We start from the raw sequence: 26,103 nt of genomic DNA on the forward strand, positions 1-26,103 counted from the left end.
TTTGCGTGTTCTCTCTCTTTCTCTCTTGCCGTGGTCGCGTGGATTTCTCTCTGTGTCCTCGAGGTTTCTCCTCTATATTCCGAATCATCTGACATTTCGAGTATTTGGCTGCTATACATTTCCCCATGGATAGGCCGCTTTGTTGAGCTATCATTTGTGGCCAGGTCGCTTCTGAAAAAGAGCTATATAGCTTCGCGGGCCTTACCTGGTAAAATAAAAATAGTAGTTGGTTAAATTTTTATTTAAAGCTTTCGTGACTGCAGGGATTCATATTCTTGGTTCTTTCGGTAAAGTGACGTAGAAGGGAAATAATAAAAATATTAAACAATACAAAATTCTCACGACGTTTCGACTGCAACACAAGCAATCGTCATCAGGTGTGAAATCCACAGCAAGAAAATTTGAAAAAAGGGGCAGTCGAAACGTCGTGAGAATTTTTTTATTGTTTTATATTTTTATTATTTTATTATTTCCCTTCTACGTGACTTTACCGAAATAACCAAGCATATGAATCCCTGCAGTCACGAAAGCTTTAAATCAAAAGATTAGTTTGGTTTATAGTTCAGTTTAGCGAAGGAGGGGGCGAGTATTCATTCATCCATCTCAAGCGGGGAATTGATGGGGGGGGCAGGGGGTAGATTCCAGCCATCGTTGTTGGCCCGTGATCAATGCATCTTTAACCAAAAGCCCCCTCCCATCTAATTGGCCCACGACAGAGGAGTTATAGGACGCACTTTTGATTTATTCCCTAAAACGTAATGGGGTTTTTTAAAGTTAGGTTTTATTTAAACAAACGATATGCAAACGAAAAAAAATGGTCAGAGGGAAGGGGGGGTCACAAGAAATCTGACCACACTGTACTGTACTCTAAAGCAAACCGAGAGTGTGTGACCATGGTCGTGTAACTTTATTGACACCGAATTCTGGGGGTGCGCATCTTATTTTCCAGAGTATTATCTGGAGAATACAGGGTTATGTATGCCATTGCCATCGTGCCTTATAAAGGCAATGTTTAAGCCCGAGGGATAACGGAATATGGTATACGGTATACATCAGTGTGTGTGACTGCCATGGAATATACGACTGGCCATTTGTCACTGCTCGGCTTAGTCCACAGATCATGAAGTAGAAGGCTGTGGGGAGCGGTGGTGCAGTGCTCCGCACGCCGCTAAGGTCCGTGCGAGTCGAGTCCGATTCCCGTTCACGGCCAACATCGGTGTTGAATATCTCTGAGCTGTGTCTGGGTTTTCTGTGGGGGGGGGGTCACACTCGCGCTTAGATTGGAGTTGATGTTAACATGTATAATCATCAGCATTGGGGAGACAAAGGCGGCCGGCCTCGTGTGGTTCTCCGTCACATCAACCTGTCGTGTACCCCAAACAGCACCTTGCCCAACACTATTAAAACAGGGATACGGGGCATATTTGTCTTTGCTGTGTTTCATAACATTGGTCATACATCACAATGATGAGCTTTTGACAGAATAACACTTCCTCCATTGGAATCCTTAAGAGCGAGCTGCCCTGCTGTTTCCAGAGAGGCCACGAGACATCAACTTTCCGAGGTGTCGAAGATGTTGTCTGCATATCAAGTCTAGTTTTTGTTTGCATGTAATGAGGCTCGGTCTATCTGGCAACGCCGGGGTGTGTGCCACGTGGGCTAGGGGATCGCAGCAGCTGATGCACGCGCCACTCCACGTGGGGTGCATGAGAGGTCACCGTGCAGGATGCATAGACTCATTAAGTTGTGGAAACCTCATGGGTGCAGCATGGATTATCGAGCATTTTCCCAATACCACTTTGTCTTTGAAAGTATTTAATTAGCAGTATGGAAGCCGACGACTATCTGCCCGGGCAAAATGCGTTTTGCATGTTTGCAAATATCCTATTTAGATCTGTCCCGTGTCCCTATTTTTTTGATCAAATCTTTAGGTAACTCTGTCTTGTTTTCAAGAAGGAAAGTGTTTCATACACTTCGAGGTCGCCACGGTGGTGAGATGTTATTCACCTTGCCTGGTGTACAGGATGTCGTGGGTTCGATCCCGACTCTGACGCCTGTATATTTGGAGTTTGCATGTTCAATCTTCCCATGGTCGCGTGGATTTTTCTTCAGGTCCTTAGGTTTTTTCCCTCTACATTTAGAAACATGCATTTGTAGTATTTGATTGCTATACATTTCCACATGGTAAGACACTTTGTTGAGCTATCATTTGTCGCCAGGTCGTGTCTGAAAACGAGCTATATAGATACCTGTGAACCAACACGGTACTCTTAGTTTTTTCGGTAAAGTCACGTAGGTAAAAAATTAAATTAAAATTAATAAAAAAATTCACGACGTTTCGGAGGCAACACAAGTCTCCCTTCATCAGGTGGGACCGTCACAGCCCGATTTGCTGTATCAATTTTAATTTGCTGTATCACTTGATACAGCAAATCTGGCTGTGACGGTCCCACCTGATGACGGAGACTTGTGTTGCCTCCGAAACGTCGTGATTTTTACTATTTTATTTTTATTAATTTTAATTTCATTTTTTACCGACGTGACTTTACCGAAAAAACTAAGAGTATGAATCCTTGCAGTCACGAAAGCTTCAAATCTAGAATTACCCATACGGTGTACCCATATTCTTTTACAGGGAAATTGAGTTTTCAGGTCCATACGGTGTACAGCTTCAATACGGGCCGAAAAAATGTCTTGTGTTTCTCCCTTGTGATGGGACCTTATAGGATGGACGTTGAAATGTATAAGGGCACGGGGTGACCAATAAGGTCTGAATTTGTCTGTAATGCGATAGACACTGATAAGGGGTTGACGGGTATGTGGACCTTAACTGGTAAAATATTTTTTTGTTTGGTTGAGATTTAGAGGACCCCTGCCTCCACCCCCCACACCCCCCTCCTTTACACCTGGACAACCGCTGATAGCTTAGCTTGAAAGTGTCAATAGCAGGTGCTCGGGGTCAATCACTATTGAACCTCGCTGCTGCATCTGTAACACTTTTAGTTGTGCCTTTATCAGGGACCTTGCCCAGTTCACTCGTTCTGGAGACGTTGATGTCTTGGTCAGCACTGCGTTCGTGGACATTGAGATACAATTTTTTTTACCAACGACTGTGCAAATTCGTTAAATTAACGTAACATGGAGGCTTTCGCGGCCAATTTTTTTTATTTTTTAAAATTGAATTTTGGGTTCAGCCATGTAATAATCTTTAATTAGCAACCCTCCATCACTCGACACGGCGACCCATTAACTGTCGCGCGTGCAAGCATTTAACGCCCCAATTACTCTTGCTTAATTTGCACCTTGAATGCTTATAGGCGGGACAGTGAATGTGTTTGGCTGTGTCGGGTGGTGGAGGGTATCTTATATAATTAATCACCCCCCCCCCCCTTCCAACTGGAAGCTGTGTTTTGTGGTGGTTGTAGTCTTTGTATAGAACAGTAAATAACACAAATGATCCCTATGGCGGTACCCCGGGGTACCAAATAATACAAACTGGCCGAGGCAATTAAATGTTTTTTTTCTGGGACACTATTTTATCCAGGGGTGTACTTAACTCCGCGACTGGGGTACCAATCAATCCGAAATCAGTGCCACTCCACGATGTCGAAACGCCAAACAGCAAACAAAATCCGTCATCGAAAATTTTAACTTTGAATAGTGCATCGTGTACAGCTCGTCGAGACGAGTCTATTGCCGCATCGCCGACCATCAACAGACTAACAATGACTGCGTCACGGACATTATGCGAGAGCCGGGGTACTATGATACCCCGGGGTACCGCCATCAGGCTCGTATAACATCTGGGATAGGTTGGTAGATGGCAGTGCATTTTCTTCAGACGTTACTCTCCTGACACCAAAACACACACACACCACTTACAAATACAGTACCTCTTGTCAAACCATCCCCATGCAGAGACCCCCTTGGAAAGAGTCCTGCTTTCCGAAATAAATCGATGACATTATTAGTGCACGATAATCCACAGCCCTTGGTCTATTCACGACTGAACAAAGCCCTTACCATGCCCTATCGCTCTTCCTTCGGATATTATAAAGCCACTGGATTAAAAACGCATTTCCTTTGAACTGCTGTTTGTGATGAGTTTGTTGTCCTTCCATCGCACCTCCGATTAGCACGGCAGGCTATCGACGGTTGCGAAAGAAGTTAAATATATAATAAAAGCGGTTTCCCCCCTTTTTCTGGCAACAAAACTGAAACCTTTTTACAAGGAATCATGTGTGCATTAACCACAATACTTGTGGTCAAAATGCAAAAAAAACACACTCTGATAATATATGCATTGTCCTTGAAACTGATTGGTCTGATGTGGACCAATCGGTTTCACACATGATTCCTTGTAAAAAGGTTTCAGTTTTGTTGCCAAAAAAGGGTAAAACCCTATTATTATATGTTGGTACTGGCAAAGGAGGTCTAATGAAGTTCAACAAACTTACGTACATTGTGCAGGGATCAGCGCCCAAGTCAGACGAGCGAGACACGAGCCCCCGCTGTTCAAGCCACACGTCTTCCCACCCCCAATCCCATCAGCACTACTAACCACCAGCCATCCATTCTCCTCTCACCCCCAAGCAATCGCTGACATCTCTTTGTCCCACGCCTCCTCCTCCACCCCTCAGCGAAACCCTTAATCCAGGGGCGTTGATAGCGAGTGTTCAGGCATGTGCAACTGCATCGGTACCCACTGTGTTTTTTTTTATTTTGTTTTAACCAGGTGAGAATGGGAGATGCATGGATAGTCTTCTTCTTGGTTCTTTCGGTAAAGTCACGTAGAATGGAAATAATAAAATAATAAAAATAAAACATCATAAAGTAATTCTCACGACGTTTCGGCCACAACGCAAGCAGCCGTCCTCAGGTGTAGAACAGGTCTGTCGGGAAGACAGCGTCTGAATGAAACACCACCACGCTTGGAGCATATATTTAAGCTGGGTTAGAGGGGGAAGAGCGCCTTGACAAAATAATTTGCATATGAAGAGGAATTTAGCATATTTATGGGAAATGCAGATATGGGATTAGTACTACTTGTGAAATGTGTAGGAGGTGGGCGGGGGGTTTTCAAAGTCATATTATGCCCGTGCATTATGCAGGATTAGTAGCATCAAAGGGAGGGGATAGGGGTAGCATTAATAAAGGGAAGGAATGTTAATAGTATGTAGCTGCAGTAACTGAACCCCCACGTAAACAACTAAAGTATAAACTACATAGTATCATCAGTATACTAAATATACTCTCCAATAAGCTGGATAGTCTTGTTTGCTGCCTGTAGCAATCGAGTAGTTTTCGAATTCGGCAAATTTGGACCTTGGCGCCAGCGCACAGTAGTTGGCCCACTGTTGCGAATGACATGGGCTGATTTTTAATTGTGATCATGGTTCTTACACCCGCACACTTGGAATCAGGGCAGCCACTGGATTTCAACCACGAGCCCCTCTGCAACAAGTGGCAAATGTGCGACCGGCTAGGGCATGGCGTTACCCCAGGTGGGTGAGTATCCATGTTGCCACCTTCCTTCACTGTTCCTTTGTAAGATCGATATCGCTTTCACAATTCCACAAATCAGCTGTTGACAAGGATTGTAAGAGGGGCATTAGCAGTGGAGAATATCTATAAATAGATCACCCTGTATTGTAATTCCAAATGGTGTTGTATTAAATGATACTGGTAACACACAAGTCGGGAAGACCAATAGGCGAATAACACTTAGATTTGTATTTATTTGGAGATACAGATACAGTTGGTCAATGAACAGTGTGGAAGAATAGGCCAATATACCCTCCAGAAGGAGTCCCTTTCACCAGCAGTGGCATGAGCAAGCAATTGCAGGGCTGTACCTTTATCTTTTTGTTCATCTACCTCTCGTTGCATTAATTCAAACAAAAATTAAGAATGTCATCACCAAGTGAAGTCATATTCTGGCCGTATATTCTCATCTTTAGTGGGGCACATTTAAGGAAGGTATTTACCATTGTATTAATTTCCAAGCAATGTTTTGTTTACTTCAAATAGAAAGCACTTCATGGGACCTCCTTTGCCAGTACCAAAATATACTAATAAGGTTTTTCCCCTTTTTTCTGGCAACAAAACTGACACCTTTTGCAAGGCATCATGCTTACATTAACCTCAATACTTGCAGTCAAATGCAAACAAAAAACAATACTCTGATCATTTATGCATTGTCTTTGAAACTGATTGGTCATCTGGTCGAACACCATATGAAACTAGGCTCCAAAGAAAGCTGTCTCTGGTGTGGACCAATCATTTTCAAAGACAATGCATAAATGATCAGAGTATTGTTTTTTGTTTGCATTTGACTGCAAGTATTGTGGTTAATGTAAGCATGATGCCTTGCAAAAGGTGTCAGTTTTGTTGCCAGAAAAAAGGGGGAAAACCTTATTAGTATAGAAAGCACTTATTTGAGCAAACAAAAACGCCACTGCAAGCCCGGCGAAATCTTGGTGCAAACTGCGCAACAAGTGTGTGTGTGGGGAGAAAAAAAAGCGAGATCGCAAATTTACAAAAATCATTTATTGAAGCTATTGCAGTGTTTTGCTGCACCTTTCCATTTAAAATTATATTTTTTTGTTATACAGGACGCGAGTTTCCTTACGATGAAACCTCACGGGGCTTTTTTTGCTGTGGAATTGCGATGTAAGTATTATTTTTGTATGTTTTAATCAGGGTTTGTTCGATGCAGGGCTATTACTTTGAGATTGTTCCTCGCAGTGTGTGTGTGTGTAGCTGCACCTTGGGGGACGGATTCTAAGAGCGCGGGGGGGAGACGGTTAAAATTGAATTCAATTTTTTGAAACATGCGTCCTCATTCTTCCCCCCCTCCTTCCATTAAGTTCCGTGGCATAAAGTGAAAACCGTCATCCTCACTGGGGAGTGTTTATGGGGCTGGATAATCATATGCCAAGCTGGTACGATGATGCTGGATGTAATTACCAGCGAAACGTCGTACTCACAAATTGTAAATGTTGTGGATTCACTCTTCAGCACACCGGTGGGCTAAAGTAGTGAACTATTTGTATTTTGTCAACGTGACACTTTTTTACTGATTGGCCGTGTCGGGTGGTGGAGGGTTGCGACACATTTATAAACAACGCGATCTAACCCAAAAACGTTTATTATGAATAATATTGGTCGCGAAATCCTACGTGTTAAACTGACCAATTGTTTCGCTCGAATCGAGTAAGGCTCAATTTCTTTGATGCGCTAACGTGCGGTATGTATTCGCGCGATGCCTTCAACCACTGGACGCCGCTAAATCCACCGCAGTATAATTTACCGATTATTTAACCGAATCGGAATGGGTGCGAATCTGTACAAAAAAATTGCTCACAGCTGAGAGGTTGGTGAAATTGACATGATGGGGGGGGGGGGGGGGCCGGGGGGGTATTATTACAAATAGAATAACCTGGAAGGGGACAATTCTCTCTACTGTGGATCGGCTCGGAGGAGCTTCCGCAGATTTATAATCTCGGAGCTCGCCACGTGCGCTAAAGGCAAGCGCGCCACACCGCGGATGGGCCGGGCAGTGTCTCGCCCGAAAGCTTTGGTAGAGGCTGGAACGATTCGCAACCGGTTAGGTTAAATATATTTTTTATTTTGTTGTTAACATTGCGGTAGATTTAAAGGCCGCTAGTCAATCCACTGCATAGCGCGTGTAAGCATAGGGGAAAAACAACATGATTTACTCGATTCGAGCTGAAGGGTCGATTATATTTATTCGATAAATATAGATTATATAATAAGCCGCATTTCCCCCTCCGTATTTTAAAGCTGAAGTTTGGTGTGCGTCTTATAATCTGGTAGCTGTGTGTGTGTGTGACAAGATTTGCATAACATTGACACCGGGCATAACATTGGGGTGTATCTTTGCAGGAACGTCTTATAATATAATCGAGGTCATACAGTAGTGGCATGCTCGTATAAATATCAGCTCGGTATGAATGTATCCAAAATACCGTTGGGTGATGCTCATCACCTTTCGTGTGTAGCCTTGAGTTGTTGTAAGAAATTCCACATTTCTATGGCGGGGACCAGAAGTACGGAGTGCATTTTTAAACATTGGTGGAATTGGAATCTTTATATTTTTTCCCCATCCAAACCTTCGACTGCCCCGTGTCCTTTCAGTGTCTTCTCCGTGCGTAAACAAGCAGAGGGCACGTATGCGGAGGGCATCTCAATTTTTGGTCTCGACATTTCAAGTTCAGCGTCTCGAGAAATAGCCAGGACAAATAGCAATTTTCTGAGCGGCACACACACACAGACACAGAGACAGCTTGTGTTTAGTGAGGCTTGAACCGGGTGGCAGAGGAGTGAGTGTACCAGTTGTGCTAATGTTCACAAACATTTGTTATATTATTTTACAAAAGGCCAACGCTTCCGTCGGCTGCTTGTTTACTGCAATAGAGATATACAGTATTGTATATGTATGTATGTGTGTGTGGTTATGGGTAGCGGTATTGCCGCGGTTAGAACGCTGCGCTGCGAACCCGGTGACCCGAGTTCGATTCCCGCTCACGGCCAACACCGGTGACGATCGTCTGCATCTGTTCTGGGCCTCCCCAAGGTCCACTGGGGAAACAAAGGCGGCCGGGCGTGGTGTTGGCCACCCCACACCCTTGTGTGCCGTGCCGGCCTTTGTAGGTGTTCTCATGCAGCACTTTCCCCAACAGTCTTTTGAGGCTATATGGGTGATCTTGATTTGAAGCTTTCGTGACTGCAGGAATCCATACTGTTTGGTTCTTTCGGTAAAGTCACGCAGGTAGAAAAATAAAATCAAGTGGATTTTTTTTTCTTTACCCACGTGATTTTTTTAAATTTTATTTTTCTACCTACGTGGCATTACCGAAAGAACCAAGGAGTATATTGGGGGGGGGGGGATCTTTGTCTTTGTGTTTATGCTTACTTACTGAGGAGCTCAAGCGGTAGTGCCTTGGTGGGCACATTGTGACGTGCATCTGCCAACCTCAGTTGGATTCCTAGGTCCACGGCTCGCATCAGTGGCAAGTGACATCTGAAGTTATCCTGGGCACCCATTCCCTTCACCAACCTGCACTGACCAAAGGGCTGTACATTGCCATTGAATTGCTATTTTCCGCTATTAATATGGCAACCGACCCCAAATTAATAATTAATGTTTGCCAGCCAGATAATCTAATCTCTTTCACACATTTTTTTTGAGATATAGATGCTTAAACTAATACATATGTGCTTCAGAAAAAAAACACAAAGCAGAGGAGATGGTAAAGAATGTGTGGTCTCTTGTGCTGTGGTGTTCACCACTGAAGAGCAATGTGCTGTACATGGGAAATAAACGTTATCGTTTAAAAAAAATCTCACAACAAATATAATGAATACCTTCAGCTGTGGGTCACCTTGAACCCAACTTTTATGATTTGTTATAATTCAGTGGCAACTTCCATGACTCAAAGAGCCCATAATGTAAGGCAACCTAAGAAAGAGTCCTCGGTGGTTTAGGAGAAAGCTCCCAAGCGGCCTGTCTAGCTGCCTCGATGTTTTTGTTATTTTATTTTTAAGCGCAAATATGTACCCGGCTAAAGTTCAGTCATACTGGAGGGAAGGAAAAAAAGGCACAATGTCTCTGGCCGTGAGATATAAGCATCATAGGAAATTGCCCGCTATTTTTTGACCACCTGGGAAGGCGACATGAATGGCAAACAGGCTGGCAAGCAGAGAGAATTGACGTTTTATCAAGAACTGTGTGTTTTTTATGTGGTGTTGCCTTGGTGTGCTAACCACACACATACTGTATAGCCCTTGTTTGATATGTGCACTGTAAGGTAAAGTTTTGCACGAGTGTCCATTGTCTCTGTCGGTTTCCATTAAATGCCTACCACTTGGTGGCGAGTAAACGGTGGCCATTTTATGGAATAAAATGCCCCACGCCGTCATGGGAACGTGGAATTTCCATCACTGGCTGACAATTGTGTACAGCGCCTGAGCGCTGCCTCGATTCTTATTTTGAGCAGACAGACATTTGGCTTGACACCGAGCCGAGAGGTAAATGTCAGGATGCCCTAAATGTCCTATATTGGTAATCATTTGAGTAATTTTTTTAAATAATTTAATTATCCTGGTTTAAAGGCTGCCACATTGTAATATTAAATATACAAAATCCAACAATGGCTCGTTAATGGTGACATTTTCAATTAGCACATTCCATAAATACGGCACCATTTAATTTGGTAAACAAACGGGGTTTTAAAGCTAATATGCATTTAAAATTTTCTTTATATTTTATGATTAATGGTCCTTCTGTAAAACAATTGAGAAAAAATACGTCCGTTAATTATCTAGAGACGTTTCTCGCGCACGCAGCCACAGTGCCCAAGTTATGCAAAATGAAATCATTCCTTCCTCTTTGTTCTAATTGGCCTGCAGACGTTGCCACTGCCGTTATTAAACCTTTGTCATTTGTAAGTCTGTGTTTAATGAAGGTAGCATTAGCATATGTGCCAGACCACATATTTCACTTGTTGGTACAAGGGGAGGTATAAAAGCGTGTTTGTTCGTTTTTTTTCGTACATTAAAAAATATATACATTTCAGAAGTTGCTTATTTAAAGTTATTATCACTAACCTTTGCCTATGACTACATCACCCAGAATGTGGACACACTCAATTCTCAGAAGCCAAGCAGAGATGAGACTGGATAATGCTTCGATGCGTGACCACCATGCACAACAGGTTGTTACAGATTGCTGGGCTACGTAATAGACAGCAGAGGGCAGTGCAGCAAATTGTTCTGTTCAGTAGTTCCATATGGAGGCTGGGATGAGTGATGGTGGTTGAGGTGGATTATGGAATAAGCTGGAGTGGTTAAAGGAATAGGCTTGGATGGGTGACAGTGGCTGGGGTGGGTGACACGGTGGCTGGCGTGGGTGACACGGTGGCTGGGGTGGGTGACACGGTGGCTGGGGTGGGTGACACGGTGGCTGGGGTGGGTGACACGGTGGCTGGGGTGGGTGATGGTGGTTGACGGTGGCTGGGGTGGGAGACACGGTGGCTGGGGTGGGTGATGGTGGTTGACGGTAGCTGGGGTGGGTGACACGGTGGCTGGGTGGGTGATGGTGGTTGACGGTGGCTGGGGTGGGTGACACGGTGGCTGGGGTGGGTGATGGTGGTTGACAGTGGCTGGGGTGGGTGACACGGTGGCTGGGGTGGGTGATGGTGGTTGACGGTGGCTGGGGTAGGAGACACGGTGGCTGGGGTGGGTGATGGTGGGTGACAGTGGCTGGGGTAGGAGACACGGTGGCTGGGGTGGGTGATGGTGGTTGACGGTGGCTGGGGTAGGAGACACGGTGGCTGGGGTGGGTGATGGTGGGTGACAGTGGCTGGGGTAGGAGACACGGTGGCTGGGGTGGGTGATGGTGGTTGACAGTGGCTGGGGTGGGTGACACGGTGGCTGGGGTGGGTGATGGTGGTTGACGGTGGCTGGGGTAGGAGACACGGTGGCTGGGGTGGGTGATGGTGGGTGACAGTGGCTGGGGTAGGAGACACGGTGGCTGGGGTGGGTGATGGTGGTTGACGGTGGCTGGGGTAGGAGACACGGTGGCTGGGGTGGGTGATGGTGGGTGACAGTGGCTGGGGTAGGAGACACGGTGGCTGGGGTGGGTGATGGTGGTTGACAGTTGCTGGGGTAGGAGACACGGTGGCTGGGGTGGGTGATGGTGGGTGACAGTGGCTGGGGTAGGAGACACGGTGGCTGGGGTGGGTGATGGTGGGTGACAGTGGCTGGGGTAGGAGACACGGTGGCTGGGGTGGGTGATGGTGGTTGACAGTGGCTGGGGTAGGAGACACGGTGGCTGGGGTGGGTGATGGTGGGTGACAGTGGCTGGGGTAGGAGACACGGTGGCTGGGGTGGGTGATGGTGGTTGACGGTAGCTGGGGTGGGTGTGACGGTGGCTATGGTCAGTGACAGTGGCTGGGGTGGGCGATGGAGGCTGTGTACGTGGATGGCTGCCGTGGCTGCACACATTAATGATGCATAATTGAGGGTCCGGTTGCGTCCGTGCTGTCTCCAGCCCTCGCGAGCCGCTCGCCCTCCCAGTGAGAACGCGGGGCCGTGCGGCAACACCAGCGCCGAGCTACAGCACCTATGCAGATATGCATGTGTATTTGCTCGTATACTAATATAGTACATACGTAGAAATATATATACGTAGAGACACACACAGACAAGCATACACTGCACAAGTATAGACACAACCCTCGCGCACATAGCACATTTTATATGCCCTACTCGGCAGTAGCAGACACAAACAGTACGCACTAATTTACAGACATACTCGCACATAGACACACATACATAAGCCTACACCCGCACATATTCAAACTCGCACTCTCAAACACACACCCACACGTACACACTCGCATACTCTGACATACACACACACACGCACGTAGCCCCGTTGGATTGCGCTCCTGTGTAAATGGTTCGTGCCATGCACAGGACGCTGAACGTACTCGGGCGCAGGTGAGCGCGGGGCGCAGGTGAGCGCGAGCCCCAGGTGAGCGCGAGCTCCAGGTGAGCGCGGGGCGCAGGTGAGCGCGAGCCCCAGGTGAGCGCGAGCTCCAGGTGAGGCTGCTCGTCGGCATGGCGATGGAACGCCTGCGGCGCGTTCCGCGGAGGAGCAACTCGCAGCTGCCCCACGTGTCTCCCAGTGAGTTGACCCCCCCCGACCCCGAAGCCTCAGGCCGAACGCGAGAGCTAGTCTTGTGCCAACCTTGACTTGCATTCGTGCCCGTTCTAAATTCGTTACAGCCCAGCTCTAAGCTCATACTGGCATCCAATCCTGACTTCAGCTCAGCCAAAGACCAGACCTGATTTATAATCATGTGCCAGCTTCGAGCTCTAACCCTATATCAGCTGAGCCCTAATCCAGACTGCCAGTCCAGCCCTAACCCTAGCCAGATCTATAACCCGTGTCTATCCATAGGTATAACTATAAATCCAACCTCTGGGTTCAGGACCTTTGGATATGGACCCGTGGCTCGCTCCATCACTCCGCTTTCTTCGCCTCTCATCTTCCCCTCCCCTCTGTCGCCTCCACACTGGTTTTGAACCGCGGGGAACCTTGGTGCCAATTTAGAAGAGCCGTGTGCCGTCTGATGTATTTGCACAAGGGTTGGGGATCCCGTGGCATTAGATTATTTTTTATTCAAAAGAATAGCCCCCCCTCGCCTGTTGCACGTCAATGTCACGGCCAGATTTACATAATCGCACGCAATCCCTTTTGAGACGTCAAATAGTCCCTGATTGAATTCTAACGTGGCCTGGACGTTCTGTGCCAGGCTTTTTGTCGATGCCTCGCAGGACCAAACTGCCGCAAAAGCAATGATCGCGTAGACTCTCACGTGCGCAGAAAAGAGCAAATATCCCCCACTTAATCTGATAGAACGTATGGGCACATGCTTTCGGTGAGCCCATTTTTATTCATTTATTACGCTTGGTTACCTAGCAAAGCTTCGCTGTTAGTGGTTTTAAGACTCTTTTTTAAGGAGGGTCCTGCGAATTAAGGTCAGGACAAAACACAGGATCTAAGAGGAGGCCCACAATCAGAGACCGCCTGCCACTTATGTATTCCTTGTCCAGGATTGAACCTAGGCTACTGGGCACCATAACACAATATGCGCACGTACACGTATCTCTGTTCAGCATGGCTCAGATCCCAGCAAAGCAGTGTGTGTGTTTTTTTTTAATTGGTTTAATAATTACGCAGTTTAATTTATGTCCGTATTTTATTGTTTGTCTTATTTTCCCGTCACTTTAATTAACAGGAGCCACACGCTGGCACTTAGGCAGGATGAAATGTCATTTGTTGAAGCCAAACCAGATGCAAGCTCGTAGACACCGCAGGTTCCTTCGTGCGTTAATGCAGTCCCTTGTTTACACGGGAAGGCCGCCTACACTGCGTCTCTCGACACATTTTCAGCAGGGATCAGTGCATTGTTGGCGCAGGCCGTTAATGCAGAGGCTGTGAGGGTTCGTGGGTCGCACAAACATTCGTGGGCATCCGTGGTTGCTATCTCCTGGCTTGCCAGGGTATGATGGCCGGTACAGTAAGTGGGATTAATTTCCATCTCTAGATTTGAAGCTTTCGTGACTGCAAGGATTCGTATTCTTGAGGGTTTTTTCGGTAAAGTCACGTATATGAAAAGTTAAAATTAAAATTAATAAAAGTAAAATAAAAATCACGACGTTTCGGAGGCAACACAAGCTTCCACCTGAAGACGGAAGCTTGTGATGCCTCCGAAACGTGATTTTTATTTTATTTTTATTTTACTTTTATTAATTTTAATTTTTCACCTACGTAACTTTACCGAAAAAACCTAAGCATATAATTTCCATCTCTACTGGGATTGAGTGTTACCTCCCTCCGCTCCACACACGTGCGGGGTTTCTCCTGGTACCCCGATTTCCACCCACATGTATAAACACTTTAGGATTATTATTTGAGTTGGTCAAGCATCCCGTTATAGGGGCATGGGGTTTGGACAAACTGTTGCCACGAGTTCTCGCAGTCTCTCCACTCAATCCGTGGTTTCCCGCACCTCTCAGTCATTCCGTTTCCAACGGTGCACAAAAATCTGCAAATGTTCCACGTTGTAAATTAAGTATGTATTATGAACTGGTTGGGATGTTTGGCAAATTTTTACGTTATGCGCGTTTTTTGTTGGATGAGTTGGGATGCCTGTCAAAAAATAAAGCCCACACATGGGGGGTTAACAGAACAAAAAGCGTAATACAAAACCCGACTTTCTGTACGGTCACCTGACAAATGATAGGCCACGGCTTGTACAATTGTGCCTCAGCGTTGACATTAATATACCCACATATGCAACAAATTGCAGAATATTTTAAGGCATTTCTTTTCTCATCCCGAAATAAGAGGTCTAAATTGATTTATTCTGCAGCGTGGGCTGAGCGATTTTAGAATGTCAAAGAGACCCAGGGAAGGAGCAAACTTTTAGTTTTGATGTGCACGTGGTGTTTATCGACTCTTTTCTTGATATGTATCCTTAAACGTATTGACTTTTTCACTGCACGCTGCGAGAAGTTATTTGTTAACCTAAGCTTTTGTTCACAAAAAATACTTGTGCTTCATGTTTCTGATAATTGGACAGTAGCTACTGATGTTTTTCTTATTTATGACCAGACGTCAGTAGTAAAATTAAATTGCTCTCATTCATCATGCTGTTTGTTCCTGGCCATTGGGTGTTTGTTTTGACCAACGGGCCAGGGCTTTGCAACTGTGAAAAACATTGACAGGATGAGGAGGAGCGAGTGGCCTGACTAAAACAAAGACGCAGAGACATTGCACACAGAGCGCGTGTCAAACAGGCTGTAAAACATTCATAGTTTACCTCTGCAGCGTGGGGGGGGGGGCTGGTTGAAGGCACAGAATGTTCCGTAGCTTAAAAAGTGATCGGTAATACTTGCCGACCTTGTTTGGGTCGTTTCGGCACCCGAGTCGATGACCGTCGATGAGTGAGGAGCGACTAATAAATAAACCAGCAGCAGCGCGTACACGCGACATTATTTTGCTTGCGAGCCCGGTTCATTCGCAACCTGGACATATATATGCCCACGGGTGACGAAGAATTAACGGTGCACGGCGCGCGGTCCTCCAATCGACTTGGTTCGCGGCCGTACATGCTTAGACGGAGCGCAACGCTGGCACCGCAGGGCGAGCTGTGTGTGCGTGCTTGAAATGGCAGGGCCCCCCTCGCCGTCACCGCCATCCCCACCTCGCCAACACGAACCCGCATTGAGTTGCGTGCACCTGAGCCTGTGGCATTGTTCTCCCCGTGCTCAGCGGCGGGTGACAGAGCCACAACCGCTAGCGGGGTACATCACAATACAGACGTGAAATTTCGATTTAAAGCTTTCGTGACTGCAGGGATTCATCTTCTTGGTTCTTTCGGTAAAGGCACGTAGAAGGGAAATAATAAAATAATAAAAATTAAACAATAACATTATATAATAAAATGAAATAATATAATAAAATAATTGTTTTAATAAGTTATTTTATTATGTTTATTTTTATTATTTTATTATTTCCCTTCTACGTGACTTTACCGAAAGAACCAAGAAGATGAATACAGACGTGGGTTCCGGCAATCCGCGGAAGCTCTTCTGAAACAGAAAACACGGCGCCTTGGCGTTTAATCGGTTGGTGGCCATGTTTGATTGGCATTCACAAAGGTAGTGGCTTGTCGTATCTGTCATTGGCTCTCCTTCCATCGCAAGTGTGTAAGTGTTTGGTGATTTACCCTCCTCCCACTACCCGCCTCTGTCGTGTTTTCTCTGGGCAGTCCAGGTTGTGTCCTGAGTGTCATATTTGTTCATGGAATTGGAAAAACATCCCAATGACAGAACCCTCCTGCATAACCCAGTCTTGAGACTCTGTGAGGCTTTCCTCGGAAATTCATTTCAGCCGATATAAACAATGCAAACTGCTTTAATTCGGATGCACGTATAGCATGTATAGATCCGTATATCTTTATGCGTAGATAAATGCAACGACCCAAAACTTTTGTGGCGTTGAATAATTAACATTGAATTTCCATAACGTCAGACGCGATTCACTAATTCGATGAAACCACAGACATGGCATTTGCCTGTGATTCTAACTGGGCACAAAGGATGACTTCAAGTTTGGAGCTTCCTTGAATTTAAATGTTCCCCACTTGATAAAACATTCTAATTAATGCAAGCACACTTTTGCCACACCACGCGGCGTTCCGAACATTCTCTCTGTTTCTTTTTTATCTCGCTGCCAACTCCACTTCAATTTTAATTAGATGTTCCTCCTTGGGCTGGTCACGTTTGATTGGCAACTTGGCACTATCAATCAATTAATTGCAGCTGGAAATGGCAGCTTGCAACGCTTGACCCGTGACCATTTTAATAAGCGAGAGAATGAACAAAAATTAGGCTGTGACACTGTGAACAACAAAGAACCCCGGCGAGCCAAGATAATTATTTGTGTTGGATGTGGAGAGTCAACTTTGTGATGTGTGATGCAGAGGTCGCAACCGGGTACCCGATACCCGTACCCTACCCGATACCCGGCTACCCGTACCCGGCCCGGGTACCCGTTTGCGACCCTGGTGCGGCCGGGTACGGGTAAGGAATCAAAACCCATTTGCGACCTCTGGTGTGATGGTCCACGATGACGCGTGCCTTTTATTCAGCGACTCGGTCGAAGGGTTGGCGGACCATGCGGAGATGGAGCCATCTTCCATCATGATCCGTGAGACACCTGCCTATATCGGGGGATGTCTTATTCTTCCTCCTCTCCCTCTCATAAACAGTTTTCTGAGCACAGGCCCAAAGGCCCAACACGTCTTAACGTCCAACAGCACTGTCAAAGTTGTAACGTGTTTCAGTCAGACTTTGTCTTCTCGACAGACCTGTTCTCCACCTGAGAACGGCTGCTTGCGTTGTGGCCGAAACGTCGTGAGAATTATTTTATTATGTTTTTTTATTATTATTTTATTATTTCCATTCTACGTGACTTTACCGAACGAACCAAGAAGATGAATCCCCGCAGTCACGAAAGCTTCAAATCGAAAGTTTACACGTCTATGAAATTGAACCAAGTTTATGAGTGACGCGTTTGTTGGCGAATTTATTGTACATGCACAGCCCTTCATCATTTCCGCTGCTTGGACGAGGTCTTCCCTATACCTTGCGGGTCGTGCGGGTTATTTTACCATACTTCACCACACTGGTCAGTGTGTTTTGGTTTTGGCGGGGGTGAATAAACGTTGGGTGAGCGTGCACGGTACAGTATCATCTATTTAGCTTCACTGCCCCCTACTGACAACGTAGCCTCACGGCCACCACAACAAACATCCCTTCGATGCACGGTCATTGCCCATGATTACTCTTTGGTTCTTTCGGTAAAGTCACGTATAAAGAGAAAATAATAAATTAAATACTAGCATACGACGTTTCGATTGCAACACAAGCAATCATCATCGGGTGTAAATGAAATAGAAACACAAATCTAGTATGCTTAGAAATGTAATGTAATACAACAGTCGGATAACATAACAGTCATCACCTTACCTGGTTGATTACGTCCTTCCTGAGAATGCATCAATTTGAGAGAGAGATAAAACACAGAACCAGAGACATATAGACAGACATACAAGTAGAGACAGATATCACAAATTAAGTATATTGCCCATGATCCTGGTTCAAAAATCGTGCTTCGCTTCCTGAGGTGTGACGGGCTCTACCCCGGTGCATTCCGGGTGATTTTTGGTCAGAAGGCGTTGTTGGTTTGTCAACTTCCCCGAAAGTGGCTTGCTTGAGTTGTAACAAATTATACGACGCCCAGGCTCTGGGTAATTCCTTGCCCTTGGAACTCGCATTTGCAGAATACTTTTAAGTTCTGGCTGAAGATAACAAGGCACCTCCTCTCTTTATTTCTCTATCTGGTCTCCTTGGTCTTTGGTGTCCCAGTTACTTCTCACTTACTACTGGACATCTGTGAAAAAGAGCTTTGCGGCTAATCGGATTCCTCCAGTATCAATAAATATTCTGGAATCTGATACTTTCCTCTCTATGCACGGTGCTCTGATATTAATCATTTACGGGCCTCTCGTGAATTTTAATATATCATTAAATGACTGCAATGTTCTCGATTAATAATAACGGCGATGAAGAATTGAAGCTTGTCTCACTTGTACCTTGTACAGCTGTTTAAGGCTGCAACTGTAATTATCTCAGCCGGCGAGGCCCATTGGCGCTTAGCAGCTCTTTTGCAAGGACGACTGGTTATTGCTGAAACACCAGGGGGCTGATGGTGAAAGGAGGGCTGCCAGCACGACCGTTTCGTTGAATTGCACCGCTCCACTGGGAGGTGTCACGTTTCTATTTCACTCCTTTCCTTGCGCCGCTCGACTTTGAAACTCCCCCACACCCCACCGTGGTTTCATTTTCCCACCTTCCTATACCGCTGATCAATTAAAGACAAAACACATTATAATCCTTGCCCGCTATCTTTTCATAGTCGATTGGTGCCAGAAAGAGATGTGGCACTGGTTGAGTGGAAACAAATGACGAAATGTGCAATGGTCACTTCTGGGCTATATGTCCACACGTTATTTGGGTTAGACCGCGTAATTATATAAATGTATCATTAAACCCACCACTACCACCCGACACGGCCAATTAGTAAGGTTTGTCACGTAAACAGAACATGCCAATTCGTCACTAGTACAGCAAACTGGTGTGTTGGAGAGCAAAGCCACAACATTCAAAATACGAGTACTGTTCTTATAGTGTTTTTGTTTTTTAATATTCTTCTCCGGTCGCTTTGCATTCTAGTAATATAATACTGTATATATTTTATAATGTACCGACCTAAAGCCTCACAGAGTCTCATAGACATTTTCATGAGGATCCTGCAATGGAACTGGTTGGCCAAGTCTATGGTAATGAACGAGAGTACCAGAGGTGTGGACTCGAGTCATGTGACTTGGACTCGAGTCAGACTCGAGTCATGAATTTGATGACTTGCGACTCGACTTGGACTTTCATAACAATGACTTTGTCCCACCTATGAGATGTGGACTCGAGTCATGTGACTTGGACTCGAGTCAGACTCGAGTCATGAATTTGATGACTTGCGACTCGACTTGGACTTGCATAACAATGACTTTGTCCCACCTCTGGAGAGTACCCAGAGAAAACTCGCACGTATGAGGGCATGACGCTCAAAACTCCACACGGGTAGATTTAAGAATCCATTGCTGAACCTCCATCTCCTGGCACCTCGCTGCTCCAAGCCGACAACACCGGTTTTTGTGCCTGTACTCGGTAAATTTGATTTGAACAAAGATATCTGTCTTCTTGGTTCTTTCGGTAAAGTCACGTAGAAGGGAAATAATAAAATAATAAAAATTAAACATAATAAAATACATTGTAATTGTAAAATAATACAAATAAAACATAATAAAATACATTGTAATTGTATTTTATTGTTTTATTTTTCTTATTTTATTATTTCCCTTCTACGTGACTTTACCGAAAGAACCAAGAAGATGAATCCCTGCAGTCACGAAAGCTTTAAATCGAAAGATGCCTGTTTTTGTGTTGGCACAAGTAGAAGGTGTAAGACACATTAGGCAAGTAATCCTGCTGTCCAGGTCATTGCCCTGTTGAAGAGGGTGCAGCAAGTAGGTTGTTGTGGCGTACGAGTGCTTTCTTACACAGTACGCGTGGGTTTTCTCCAGACACTCCTTGTCCTCTCCTTCCAAAAGCAAAACTGTCAAAAAAAAGAAAGTCGACTGATAAAGGAATCGGTCAATTTTTTCGCAGCAGCCTCGGGCTCATGTGACCACCTCGTGTTCCTGGCTGCTGTACAAATCTTGGGGAATTAATGCTCAAAAATAAGAACATAACGCAGCGAGTGGCAGCTCTAGGGCGAGACGGGAAGTCTTGTATGGCCCCCGTGTACCGCAATTTAATCACTCGTATGTGTGTGTGAGAGTCTGTATCGTGTCCCTCCCCCTCCCCCCCGTGCCAACGGTGGTCTTGTGGCGATTTGAGCTCCCTGCCTCTGAATTTGCATCGGGGCACTTCGTTAGCCAAGAATAGGCCATTGTGAGTCTGCTTCATGCCCCAGATCACACATTTTGAACATGAGCCACCATTGCAATGTGATGCAAACACTGTGTGTGCCCCCCTTGTGTGAGTCTAAAACACATTTCTGCGGAGGGAGCTGGTAGGAACATTGGGTTGCTCGGTCAATGGCCAGGGTCAACGGCGGCGTGGTGTATTCCGCAAATATGCCCAACTGTGAGGGCGGGTACAAGCCGGCGTGAGTAGGTTAAACGTTGAGTTTTATAAGGGCACCACGGGGTGACCAGCCCCTCCCCACCCAGCGCCACCCACCACACCCAGCCCCTCCCCACCCTCCCCTCCCCACCCAGCCCCTCCCTGCACGACAGACGGACACAATAATCCCCTGTGAGCTGGTGTAACCAGGAGGTTCCTACCAGTAAAAATGTACAAGTTGCTCTGTCACCCTGCCTCGTAACAGAAACAAAGATGAACCGTATTACAACGATTTACAAAGATGGACCCCAAACGGCTCAAATGTCAATAAAGTTACATGAATCTGGTCGCACACACCAACTAAGACACTCGCCCTCCCCAAATATTGCTTCAAGATAAATTGGGGGGAAAAGTGCGTGCTTATAATCCGAAGAATGCGGTAAAAGGCTGATGTTTAGTGCGGTGGCCCAATGTCAGAGCATAACGAGGCAGGGCAGGCAGACAGATGCAGGGACATAGAAGTGGGGATCGCACTTTTAATCTGTGGCCCCCCTGAGGAAAATTGCCTCCGTTTTAGATGGGCATTATGGTTATAGGGACACTAATAATAGTGTTGCTCCAAACATCACAATTGATTTTGATTATCAGTATTCTATTAGCAGACATTTGGTAGTGAACACATTTTGTAATGGCGAGTTTTGTGTCGTCCATCTCTTTCTTGGCCTGTAATTCCACATTTTGTAACCTAAACAACTGGCAATGGATATCGTGAATGTAAATATGATATGCGGTGGTAATAAGCCATGATAAATGTAAGTAAGGAAGGGGTGTTTATTGTTTTTTTTTTAAGAATTGTGGGTAATCATAAAGCATGTGAATCCTGGAGAATTAAGTTACAAATGCTTTGTTCTCTTTTTTGTATTTTTCCACACCTTTATCCCGATTGTGCTATTGGTATCTATTTGAATCTCTCAGAGCTGTGCGACCCTTCTTGGTCGAGAACAGCCCACAGAAGCGGATATCACAGAGTTGCCTCTGATTCATTATCCCTTCAAGTGACGTCTGGTCTACACAGTGAAGGGCAGCACTTTCCCACCCACCCTGGCACAGACAATAATGTCCATCGTCTAACAGTAAAGCTAATACTTAATTCTCGGAGCATACATTTAGCCAACTTAAGTGCAGAACCGAAGTTGAAGTGATGTTTTTTTTGTTTAGTTTGTTGTCCTTCCTCCGCACCTCCGATTTTGCTCGGTTAGCTACTATGGTGCGAAATGAGTTTAACATAACACTGATAATGCCGTTGCACCACGGATGACGGCTGCCTGGATTTAATCCTGGAATCTCGGTGGTGCCAGTGCTACCCTTTTGACCTCTGGGCCACCTCGGTGATGAATGCCCACAGTCAGCGTCGCTACTTTCATCTCTTTACGCATTGACTCGCACAGTTGTGGGATTGGAACCCATCAATCCCTAGAAGCTGTCTCCTCGGCATTGATTGCAGTATTGTACAAACTTAACCTCGCGCAATCACTAATCCTTTTGAAAAGTTTGCGATGGAAATTTTGTTTTTTGTTGTCAAGGTTAGACCATTTATTTACCATGGTCATCATAACAGGAAGTGTTGATAGATTAATGGTCACAGCCCAATGGATGGTGGGGCGGGGGTTATGTCTGTCTACACAGTAACAGATTTGTTAGTGTATTTCATCAGGATTTATTTTAGGAGCACTGGGTGATGTAGCAGCTGTGCGCCCAAAATGAGGGCTTACTTGGTGGGGGATATTACAAATGGCATTGCCTTCGCTGAACATTTCTGTCAAGTATAAACAATAGTAAACACAGTATTGTCAATTACTCAGAAAGCGTGCACTGAGTCGGCAGACTGCTAATTATAACAAGACTTTACAATGATACGTGCGATGTTATAGCGCGTGCAGCAAGTCTCGGCGAGGTTCATAATTTGGTAATATTTGGCAAATTTCTTGAGTACTCGTTAATGCATCAGAGAGCTGTAATATCCAGAGAAGACCCAAGCATTTGAGTGGAGATATTACATCTCTGCTGCACTGTTTACCATTCTTGCTGTAAAGCCTCCTACAGCAACTGTTTTCTTCGTGGCATAGTATGTATGTTTAACTTTTTCTCACCGTACTTAGCCAACCGTCCTAATCGGAGGTGCAGGGTAAAGCACAACAAACAGAACACAGTGGCTTTCTAATATCAGAAGGAAGAGCGTTCCAGACAGCCGCAGAAATGCATTTGAAAGCACGCAATGTAGTGACCGTCTTTGTTCGATGGCGAGCTAAAACCGTTGCGAGGATGACCGGAGTTCACATGATGGCTTATGCTCCTTGACGAGATCAGCAAGGCATAGCGATCGAGTGTACAGGCGGTGCAACTGCAACAGGTTGCAGGGGCACTGACATTGCACAGATGTAGTGGGGGGGGGGGGGGGATTGGACAGGGAGGTAGCTGTGTTTTATGCCTTGTATCAGGGCCCATCCCGACCACGCCATTAGCGTGTGATGACACAATTTGCATTGGGATAAAAACGTTTAGTGAATCCCCATCTCATAGTGAACTTCTGCAGTGATTTTTCTCAGGGTCCTCCAGTTTTTTCCTTGCTCCGAGACTCACTCAGAGACATACGGATGACTGGGTACGTGGTTGGACGGATGTGCAGGTGGGGGCTGGGAGATGTTAACTACCTCGCCTTTACCCACCCCCTCGTGTGCCGTGCCGGCCTTCATAGCTGCCTGGAAACGTCTAGCTTTTTCTGTGGAAATCTTTATATGCCCTGCTTGGCATCAGTGTGACAAGCACAGGTGGCCTGAGGTTATCAATCGGTGGCTCAATTTAACACTTAGGCTTTCGCGACCAATATTATTAATCATAAAGACTTTTTTTCGCGTTCGATCGCGTAAATATAAATGTGTTGTTAACCCACCACCACCAATCCTGGAAAAATCGCAGGACGAAGCTGGTTGTAATTATCAGTGAAACATCAAACTCAAATTGTAAATATTGTGGGTTTACTCTTCAACGTACCGGTGTGCTGAAGTGACATTTTGTTTAAGTAGCAAACCTTGCTAATTGGCTGTGTCGGGTGGTGGGGTGTTAAGGACACGTATACGTTCACGCGATCTAACCGAACACAAAAACTTTATAATGAATCGGAGGCTTGCACACCCAAACTTGGGCAGTCAAATCCCATCGTGGCCCTCTGATGGCATTTTGCTTTGTAACGCATTTGTTCGGCACAATGTCCGACGATTTGTTTCACGGTTCTTCCGGCAGCTTCTTCAGGAACTGTATGGAAGCGGCTTGCGTTCTCGCTCGATTTGCACTCCTAGTTTCTTCGTTTGGTTCCTTAAGAAGCTTACTCTTAGTTATTTCGGTAAAGTCACGTAGGTAAAAAATGAAATTAAAATAAAAAAAATAAAAACAATAAAATCACGACGTTTCGGAGGCAACACAAGCTTCCGTCTTCAGGTGAAACTGTCACAGCAAAAAAGACGGAAGCTTGTGTTGCCTCCGAAACGTCGTGATTTTATTGTTTTTATTTTTTATTAATTTTAATTTCATGTTTTACCTACGTGACTTTACAGAAAGAACTAAGAGTATGAATCCTTGCAGTCACGAAAGCTTCAAATCTAGAATCCTTAAGAAGCTCCCCAGCATGTGGAGCCAAACGTGGGACATCGTGCGGAGTTCACACATCGGCACAACCCGAATAACGCATGACAGTACAATAGCCCTGTTTGCGGATTGCTTTGTGTTGTAGGATCGGAACCCTATAGGGCACAGGCTGGCCATTTCTGTATCTCTACCACACACGCCCCCTCTAAACCCCTCTACATTCACATCGTGGCCACTTAAATCGGGCAGGAATTAAGCCCGGGAGACGTCCAAACATAATCCGTCAATGCTACAGCTTTGGTTGCTAAGGACACAGTCTCCCTTTCACTTTTATTTGTTTAGGTTTTTTTTTCCCTCCCACAGGGGATGTTTAGCCACTGGTCGTGGCCCTGTGCTGATATAATGCAATGTCTAAGTGTGCCCGCGCCTCCCGGCTGTGCAAAAAGATAGAGCGACGCTCTCGGTTACGAGATTGCGAGGGAGAGAAGTAGCTGGGATTATTATTGTTAGTTGAGGCAATTAGGTGCGAGTAGGCTGCTGCTGCTGGGGAAGAAGCTCCTAAGCTGTGCTGAAGAAAGAGTTTACTTGGACGTATTGCCTGGTGTTGCAGGCAAGCGAAGGAAAAGAAAACGAAAAAAAATGTGTTGGTGCCGAGTTTAAAACGAGCGGCTCCCAAGTTGTCGTCGTCCCCCCCCCCATCCATCGCCCTGACCGGGGATTTGCACGAAAGCAAAATAGGGTTGCAAATCTGCAGTCGCGTGAAATGTATTGTGTGTGGCAAGTTACACGAGCATTCAGCAGTGCCGGATAAAGCTAGCGCAGGGCCTGTAGCATTTGTTTATAAGGGGGCCTCTAAATAAAAAAACACACGTGAATATTAAAATACGAATTTTTTTATTGGATAGTCAAGTAATTGTATTTTTTCATTTGCTATACAGCCAGATAATACGACAAATCGCTAACCTTAAACACCCAGTCGTTCATAAGTTGAAGGCGGTATAGTACTATAGTAATAGAGCAAGTGCAGAATCACTAGGAATTGATAGCTTGAAAGCATTTAGCGCGGAGCCCTTGAAAGTGCGGGGCCTGTAGCATGTGTAGCTACTACACGTGTAGCTACTAGATTTGGCTGTCGCCTGATGAAGCTAGTTGTAATTACTAGCGAAACGTCGTACTCAGATTGTAAATGTTGTGGCTTGGCTCTCCAACACACTGGCGTGCTGTACTAGTGACGAATTGGCACGTTCTGTTTACGTGACAACCCCAAAAAAACTCTATTATGGAAGTGATTAGTCGTTAACAGCGGTGGTCGTTAAGAGGGGTTCTTCTGTATTGGATTGATTGCTAATTTTGATGAAAACCGTTCTACAGTTGTCTCTCTCACTGCTGCCCGTCAGTCACATTTGCTTGTGGTGACCTTTGTCAAGAGGTCACCATAAGCAGTGCTTCGGGTTCTGCCGATGGTTTTGTCACGGTGCGCAAAGCGTGTGTGTGTGTTTTCACGCGTTTGGTGTGTGTCATATAATACACGACAATACAGATCTGGGGGGGGGGGGGGGGGTAGACGAGGTCCGAGGTTGTAACTTGAGAAACGTTACCGTTATGTAAACT

General features: G+C 45.5%; 1 protein-coding gene across 2 annotated transcripts in view; it reads left to right on the top strand.

Moving 5' to 3' along the window:
* LOC144723313 (rho family-interacting cell polarization regulator 2-like) overlaps window positions 1-26,103 on the top strand; it is a 105,293-nt gene that overhangs the window by 1,969 nt on the left and 77,221 nt on the right. The window lies entirely within an intron of this gene.

Source organism: Lampetra planeri, chromosome 17 (genome assembly GCF_965212315.1).
Source record: "Lampetra planeri chromosome 17, kcLamPlan1.2.h2, whole genome shotgun sequence".
Lineage (NCBI taxonomy): Eukaryota > Metazoa > Chordata > Hyperoartia > Petromyzontiformes > Petromyzontidae > Lampetra > Lampetra planeri.